The sequence below is a fragment of the Spermophilus citellus genome, assembly GCF_964194105.1.
Source record: "Spermophilus citellus genome assembly, chromosome: X".
Lineage (NCBI taxonomy): Eukaryota > Metazoa > Chordata > Mammalia > Rodentia > Sciuridae > Spermophilus > Spermophilus citellus.
The window spans coordinates 46,396,987-46,405,501 of NC_138190.1; positions in this window are offsets into that span (position 1 = coordinate 46,396,987).

The following is an 8,515-nucleotide window of genomic DNA, read 5'->3' on the forward strand; positions in this document are numbered from 1 at the left end:
TTTTATTAGTTGCTCATGACAATACAAGGATCTTGACATATCATACATTTGAATCAAATGGGGTATAATTTCTCATTTTTCCAAGTGTACAGGTTGCAGGATCACATTGGTTATACAGCCACGTATATACATACAGCAATACTAGTGATCCTTGGCTTTTTAAAAAATATATATTTATTTTTTTAGTTGTAGTTGTTATTTTTATGTGGTGCTGAGGATCTAACCCAGTGCCTCACACGTGCAAGGCAAGTGCTCTACCACTGAGCTACAGCCCTAGCCCCACCTGTGGCTTTTTTTTATTATTTATATATAACAGTGGAATGCATCACAATTCTTATTACATATATAGAGCACAATTTTTCATATCTCTGGTTGTATTCATAGTATATTCACACCAATTCATGTCTTCATACATGTACTTTGGATAATAATGTCCATCACATTCCACTATCTTTTATTACCCCACACCTCCCCCTTCCCCTCCCACCCTTCTGCCCTATCTAGAGTTGTCTATTCCTCCCATGCTCCCCCTCCCTATCCCACTATGAGTCAGCCTCCTTATATCAGAGAAAACATTTGGCATTTGATTTTTGAAATTGGCTTACTTCACTTAGCATTATCTTCTCTGACTCCATCCATTTACCTGCAAATACCATGATTTTATTCTTTTATTGCTGAGTAATATTCCATTGTGTATATATGCCACATTTTTTTTATCCTGAAACTGATCTGTAATAGCTGTAATACTACAGTGCTGGAATTCAGACAGGGATTGTGTTGAATCTGTAGATCTCTTTGGATAATGTTGGCATCTTAACAATAGCAAGTTTTCCTACCCATTAACCTGGGATTTTTTTTTCATTTCTTTTGGTAACCCTTTGTAGTTTTAAGTATACAAGCCTTTCATATCCTTGGTTAAATTTATTCCTAAGTATTTTATTCTTTTAGATGTTGTTATAAATGAAATTTTCTTAATTTTAGTTTTGAATTGTTCATTAAAAGAATATAGGAACCAAACAGTTTTTTTAAAAGAGAGAGTGAGAGAGGAGAGAGAGTGAGAGAGAGAGAAAGAATTTTTTTTTAATATTTATTTTTTAGTTCTCGGCGGACACAACATCTTTGTTGGTATGTGGTGCTGAGGATCGAACCCGGGCCACACGCATGCCAGGCGAGTGCGCTACCGCTTGAGCCACATCCCCAGCCCAGGAACCAAACAGTTTTTATGTTAATTTCATACTCAGTAACTTTGCCATATTTGTTTATTCACCCCAGTAGCTTTCTTGTGGATTCTTTGGGATTTCTATACAGAGGATCATGCCATCTGCAAATAGAAATAGTTTTATTACCTTTCTATGTTAGTTTCCTAGGACTGCAATGACAAAGTACCATAGGCTATGTAAATTAAACAAGAAAAATGTATTTTCTTACAATTTGGAAGGCTAGAAGTCCATGATCAATGTGTCAGCAGGGGTAGTTTCTACTGAGGCTTCTCTCTTTGACTTGTAGATGGCCATCTTTTACCTGTATCTACATGGTTTTTCCTCTGTGTGTGTCTGTGTTTTATCTTTTCTGATAAGTACATCAGTCATATTAGATTAGTGCTTATGCTAGTGACTTCATTTTAATTTTATTGCCTTTTTAATGGAACCACTTTCTAAGGTTCTGGGGTTTGTAATTCAACATATGAATTTGAGGGCCACACAACTGAGCCCTTGCCACTTTTCAGTTTGGATGCCTTTTATTTCTTGTTCTTTTCAGATTCCTTTTACTAGGACTTCAGTACAATGTTGAAGAGCAATAGTTAAAGAGGGTGTTCTTGTCTTGTTATTCATCTTTGGGAGGAAGTGTTCAGTCTTTCACCATTGAGTCCAATGTTAGCCCTAGGATTTTCTTAAATACCCTTTATAATGTTTCTAGTTTGTTGAATGCTTTTTATCATGAAAGGGTGTTGGATTTTGTCAAAAGCTTTTTCTGCATCATTTGAGATGATTGTGTGGGTTTTTTGCTTTGTTCTATTAATGTGGTGCATTATGTTGATTGATTTTATGTTCAATCTCCTTTGCATTCCTGGGATAAATTTCACTTGGATGTGGTGTTTAATTCTTTCAATACTCTATTGGCTTTGGTTTGCTAATGTTTTGCTGAGTGCTTTTGTATCTACATTCATAAAAGATTTTGATCTGTATTTTCTTTTTTAAAATTTCTATATTTGGCTTTGATAACAGGGTAATGCTAACCATATAGGATGACTTAACACACTCTCCTTCTATTTTTGGAAGGCTTTGAGAAGGATTTCATGTGAATTTTACCTTGAATACTTTTGTAGAACCCACCATTGAAGTCTTTTCTTTGTTGGAATGTTATAGTTTACATATTTAATCTATTTGTTATAGTTCTGTTACAAATTTTTATATCTTATTGAGATACTTCATGTAATTTGTGCTTCCAGGAGTTTTCCATTTCATCTACATTATCTAATTTGACACATAATTGTTCATAATAATCTTTTGCAATGCTTTTTATTTTATTTTTCAATATTGGGAATTGAGTCCTGGACCTCCAGCATAACAGGAAAGCACTCTACCACTGAGCTACATTTTTATTTTTTGTAAGGTCCACAGTGATTTCCATTCTTATTACTGATCTTAGTTATTTGTGTCTTTTTTTCCTTGATGAGTCTAGTTAAATATCTAGTTAAAACAAAACAACAGAAACAAAACTAAACAAAAATACCCCAGCTCTTGGTTCTGATTATCTGTTGTTTTTCTATTCCCTATTTCATTTATATATGTTCTATTTTTGCTATTTCCTTACTTCTTCTAGTTTTAGATTTGTTGTACTGGGGACTTAACTTAGAGGCTCTTTTCACTGAGTCACATCCCAGTCCTTTTTATTTTGAGGCAGGATCTCACTAAGTTGTATAGGGACTTGCTAAGTTGTTTAGGTTGGCCTTGAACTTGTGATCCTCCTGCCTCAGCCTCTCTAATTGCTGGGGTTAAAGGCATGCACTCACTGTGCTTGGCTTTAGTTTTGGATTTGATATTCTCTTCATTTATAGTATTTCAAGATATTAAGTTAGGTTATTGATTTGAGAGCTTTCTTTTTTATATAATTTAGTCATTACAGCTATAAATTTCCTCCTTAGCCCTGTCTTCAATGTATCTCATAAGTTTTAATGGATTGCATTTTCATTTTTATGTCTTTCTAAATATTTTCTAATTTCTCTTGTGATTTTTTTCTTTGACCAATTTGTTGTTTAAGGACATGTTTTTAAAAATTTGGTTTATTATAACTATAAAAAATAGTGGGGTACAAATTCATTCCTCAGTACCTACTCTTCTCCCCTTCCCTGGTCCTCTTCCTCTACTCTCCTGGTCTCCCTTCTATTTTATGAGATTGTTCTAAGGGCGTGTTTTAAAAACTCAACATATTTCTGAATTTTCTAGTTTTTCTTCCATTTTTACTTTCTAGCTTCATTTTATTATGGTCAGAAAAAATACTTTGAATGATTTCAATCTTTTAAAAGTTGTTGAGTCTTGTTTTGTGGCCTAAAGTGGTTTATCCTGGAGAGTGTCCCATGGGCACTTACAAAGAATGTGAATTTTCTTGTTGTTGGGTGGACTGCTTTATGTATTTTTTAAAAATAAATGTTATTGTATATAGTTAATCCATATGAAATGATGGTATAAGATATATACTAAAATTATTGGAATAGTGGAACAAACTAACACCCATCATTTCAGTCATCCATTCCTCCCCATACCCCATGGCAGGAACAACTATAACCTACTCATTTAGCAAAGATCCTAAATCCAATATACTATTATTAACTATAGTCCTCACATTTGCCGCAGTCTGGCTGGGCACAATTCAGGAGCCACTTGTCAAAAGAAACAAACTTTATTTTTAGAACCACACACGCCAAACAAAACAGCTCCTCAGGAAAACCCTCAGAGCCCAACTGCCACCACTGGCTTCCCACAAGCCTCTCTCACAACCACCAACCTCTCCACCTCCCACAATCCTCCTGCTCTTGAGGCAGATTGGCTGGGTCGTGTGGGCGGAGCCAAAAAAGTCCCCCCAATGAGCAGCTCCATGGTCTGAAAGGGCAGGGAAACAGCCCAATGAGCATCACCGCAGAGGAGCCAATCAGCTAGATGTTGCTGGGGCCACTGTGAGCCAATCATCAGCTGGCAGTCTGAAAGTTTGCTGGGGCTCCTTCAGCTGTGGCTCTCAACAACATTGAACACCAGATCTGTAGAGTTGTTCCTCTCACCTATCTACTACTTTGTATCCTTTGACCTACATCTCCCCATATCCTTACCTCTCCTGAGACTCTGGTAACCACTTTTGTCACCCCTGTATCACTATGTATTTAACCTTGTTTTCTTAAGATTCACATAGAAGTGAGATCACACAATATTTTTCTTTCTGTGTCTGGTGTATTTCAGTTAGCATAAGGCTTGATTCATTTTGTGGCAATTGACAGGATCTCTTCATTTTTTTAAAAAATATTCCATTAGTTGTTGGTGGCCCCTTATTTATTTTTATGGTGCTGAGAATTGAATGCAGTGCCTCACACACGCTAGGCAAGCACTCTACCACTGAGCCACGACCCCAGCCCTGGATCTCTTCATTTTTAAGTTGAATAAAATCCTATTGTGTGTGTGTATACACTACACAGTTGCTTTATTCATTTGTCCATTGATAGACCCCTAAGTCGTTTTCATATCTTGGTTTTTGTAAAAAATGTGGCAATAAACATGGGAGTAATCATATCTTTTACTCAACTGTGATTTAAATATTTTTGGATATATACCCAGAAGAGGAATTACTGAGTCATATGGCAGTCCTATTTTTAACTTCTTTAGGAGCCTCAATACTGTTTACAATTATGGCTGCACCTATTTACATTCCCACCAATAGTGTACAAGTATTCCTTTTTCTCCACACCCTCACCAATACTTGCTATCTCTTGTTTTTTTTTTTTTTTTTTTTTTTTTTTTTTAATATCTATGCCAGGGGCTGGGGCTATAGCCCCAGTAGCCTTAGTGGCAGAGTGCTTGCCTTGCCATGTGAAGCACTGGGTTTGATCCTCAGCAGCACATAAAAATAAATAAATAAATAAAGATCAATATCCAGCTACAAATAAAAAGATATTTAAAAAAAGAAAGTATCTATCCTAACAGGTGTGTGGTGTGAGGCCCTCATAGTGGGTTTGATTTGCAGTTCCTTGATTATCAATGACCTTGAGCAACTTTTTATGTACCTTTGGCCATTTTTATGTCATGACTGCAGAAATATATATTCAAGACCTTCGCCCTTTTAAAAGCTGGGTTACATGGCAACTGAGTTGTATCAATTTTTGATAAATTTTAGATATTGATCCCTTATCTGATATGTGGTTTGAAAATACTTTTGCCCAATCGGTAGGTTGTTTTCTCATTTTTTTATTGTTTCCTTTGCTGTGCAAAAGCTTTTAGGTTTGAAGTAGTCCCATTTATTTATTTTCACTTTTGTAGCTTGAGTTTTTGATGTGATAAATAAGAAATCATTGGCAGGGCCAACATTAGGTATCTTTCCCCTTATGTTTTCTTCTAGTTTTATGATTTCAGGTCTTAAATTTAGGTCTTTTACCCATATTGAGTTGGTTTTTGTGTATGAGGTAAAGTAAAAGTCTAATTTCATTCTTATGCATGTGGAAAACCAGTTTCTACAGCATCATTTATCGAAGGTATTATCTTTGTCCCATGTGGCTTTTTAGTGTCCTTGTCAAAAATTAGTTGACCATATATGTTTGGATTTATTCCTAAGCTATTTATTCTATTCCACTGGCCCATATGTCTATTTTTACAGCACCATGCTGTTTTGATTACTATCATTTTGTAACACAATCTTAAGTCAGAAAGTATCATGCCTCCAACTTTATTCTCATAATCTTAGATATTCAAGATTTTTTGTAGTTCTATATGAATTTCAAACATTCTAGCTGGAGTGAGATATAAACTCATTGTAGGTTTGACTTGCATTGAGCTAATGATATTGAGCATTTTTTTTTTCATATATTTGTTGGCCATCTGAATTTCTTTGTTTGGGAAATGTCTGTTCAGACAATTTGCCCATTATTTAAATTGAGTTACTTGTTTATTTGTTGTTACTTTTTGTGGAGTTCCTTCTATATTCTGGATATTAAACGTTTGTCAGATGAATAGTTGACAAGTATGTTTTCCCATTATGGAGGTTGTCTCTTCACCGTTTTGTTTCTGGAATATTATTCAGACATAAAGAAGAATGAAATTGTCATTTGCAGTAAAATGGATGGAACTGGAGGATAATTGTGTGAAGTGAAATATATCAGAAATTGAAAGACAAGGACCACATGTTATCTCTCATATGTGGAAGCTTAAAAAGTCCACCTGAATATTGAATAGTGATTAGGAAAGGTTGCAAAAGGTTCTTTGAGGGAAAGACATATATAAGGAGGTTGAATTTAATCAGTGCATGCTGTGTGCATGTTTGGAAGTGTCACATTGAAACCCATTACTATGCACAATTAATAAAAAGACATTTTTTTTCCCTGTGAAGGATGCCATTGGGATTGGGTGATGGTACTTGGTGATTCATTAGCTCTTCTACTTTTGTGTATGTTAGAACATTTTCATCATAAATGTAAAATAAACAGTTTGGTCCTTTACTCTGCTATTATGTGTAATCATTATTCTTCAAAATGATGGCAATAGGAGGCAGTTGTTTGTTTTTAGTGTCCTTTGAGTGGCAATAATTTATCCAATGATCACATGTTTAAAAAATGTTGTTTAGCTCAGGAAGTCCTAAAGTCTGGGAGTTGGGTGTTTTGCTATTCAATCATTTTGCCTGAGATGCCCGCTTTTTAAGGCAAATTTTAACCTAACTTTCAGGTCGTATTTCCTCCTGTGAGTCTGCCCAGTCTCCTCCTCCTACAGCTTACCTGTGCCTGCATTTTTGTATGCTTCCCCAAATTGGGATTGGTTCTGACCATATGGGGCCACAAACGTTTACTGACTAGAACCTGTGTGTTAAATCCTGTTCTGGACAGGAAATACAGGGTGAATTAGGCGTGGCCCAGGACTCCTGTGCATTGTTGTAGAAAATGATATAATGAATATAAAGTCCTAAGTGCAGTCCCTGGCACAAGTGCTCAATAAATGTTAACTATCACCAGCATCGTCACCATCATAGATTATCTATTTATGTCAGTTTGTAAAGATATGGCCTATTTTAATTGATAGAGCCATATACTTATTAATCATCCCCCTACACTGGCCAGAGATGTTTTCAATTTTTCATTAATGCAAACACATTAGCAAGGTCTATACTTGTTCCTACAGGCTCCTTAAAGTTTTTTTTTTATTTTCCTCTAGATCAAAGGCTCTTAGAGTCCCTCAAGCTGTTAATATCGCATTTCTCTGGAACTTGTTACAAATGAAAATTCTCAGTCCTGTTTTAAACCTTCTGAATCAGAATCTGATAATATTAGAGTCCCAACAATGTTTTAACAAGCCCTCTAGGTGATTCTTTCTGATGCACTGTTCTAGAAGTCCTGGTATACGAATATATCTACCCAAATGGGATTGCTAAACCAACAGGGTAAATACATTCTTAAATTTTAAAAGGTTGCTGCAACAACTCACTTCCCTCCCAGTAACCGCTTAATCCTATGTTCCCCGCCCGCCTTGATTGCATCAGCCTTGCCTTAGTCCCACCCTGGTGTGCAAGCACACGCAAGCGCAGCTGGGTATCTTGGGAGGAGTGAGACGCACAGGGGGTGGGGTTTTAATTCGCGCGCTTGGAGGAGGGGTGCCGAGGGAGTCGGAAAGGGGTGTCTTCTCTCTTGGAAGTGGGTGGGACAATGGCGGAACGGGGGAGAGGGAGTGAGCTTTGAGGTTTGCAGCATTTCTGGGATGCTACTGTCTTAAAACCGCGAGTTTGCCTGTATCTCTATTTATTAGTAGGGTTTTGTCACATTTTTAAAGCATGAGAGAAATCAGTGGGGGAAATCCTCGAATCCAAAGCTCTACTCCTTCGGCGACTGGGGTGTGCTCATTGGCCAATGGTGAGGGCACTTGCGAACCAGTGACAATGACGTAATCTTGCAGTTCCGAGCGAGAAGGAGGCTTTGGGTTGGGAGGAGGTTGGGGGAGAGTAGCCCGGTGGGATAAGTCCAGGCCAGGCCAGTGCTGAAACTCCTGCTAAAAGATAAGGGGCCCCAGAAGGAGGGAGAGGGAGGAGACTTGGACTTTGGGAGAACGAAGTTGGGGCTGGGTCCCCGAGAGTGGAAACTGCTGTGAAGGCTGAGGTTAGAGCCACCCAAGGGCAGGTAGTCCGGGTGGCCACCAGGGGGTGACCGTGCCTGCACACATCTGCAAGTGGTGCCTCACAGTCTCTCCCATATGTTTTTGAAACAGTTTATTTTTGTATCCGTTACCTTTCCTGCCCTAACATCCCAGAGAAAAAGGTGGGTGACTCATTTTTGAAT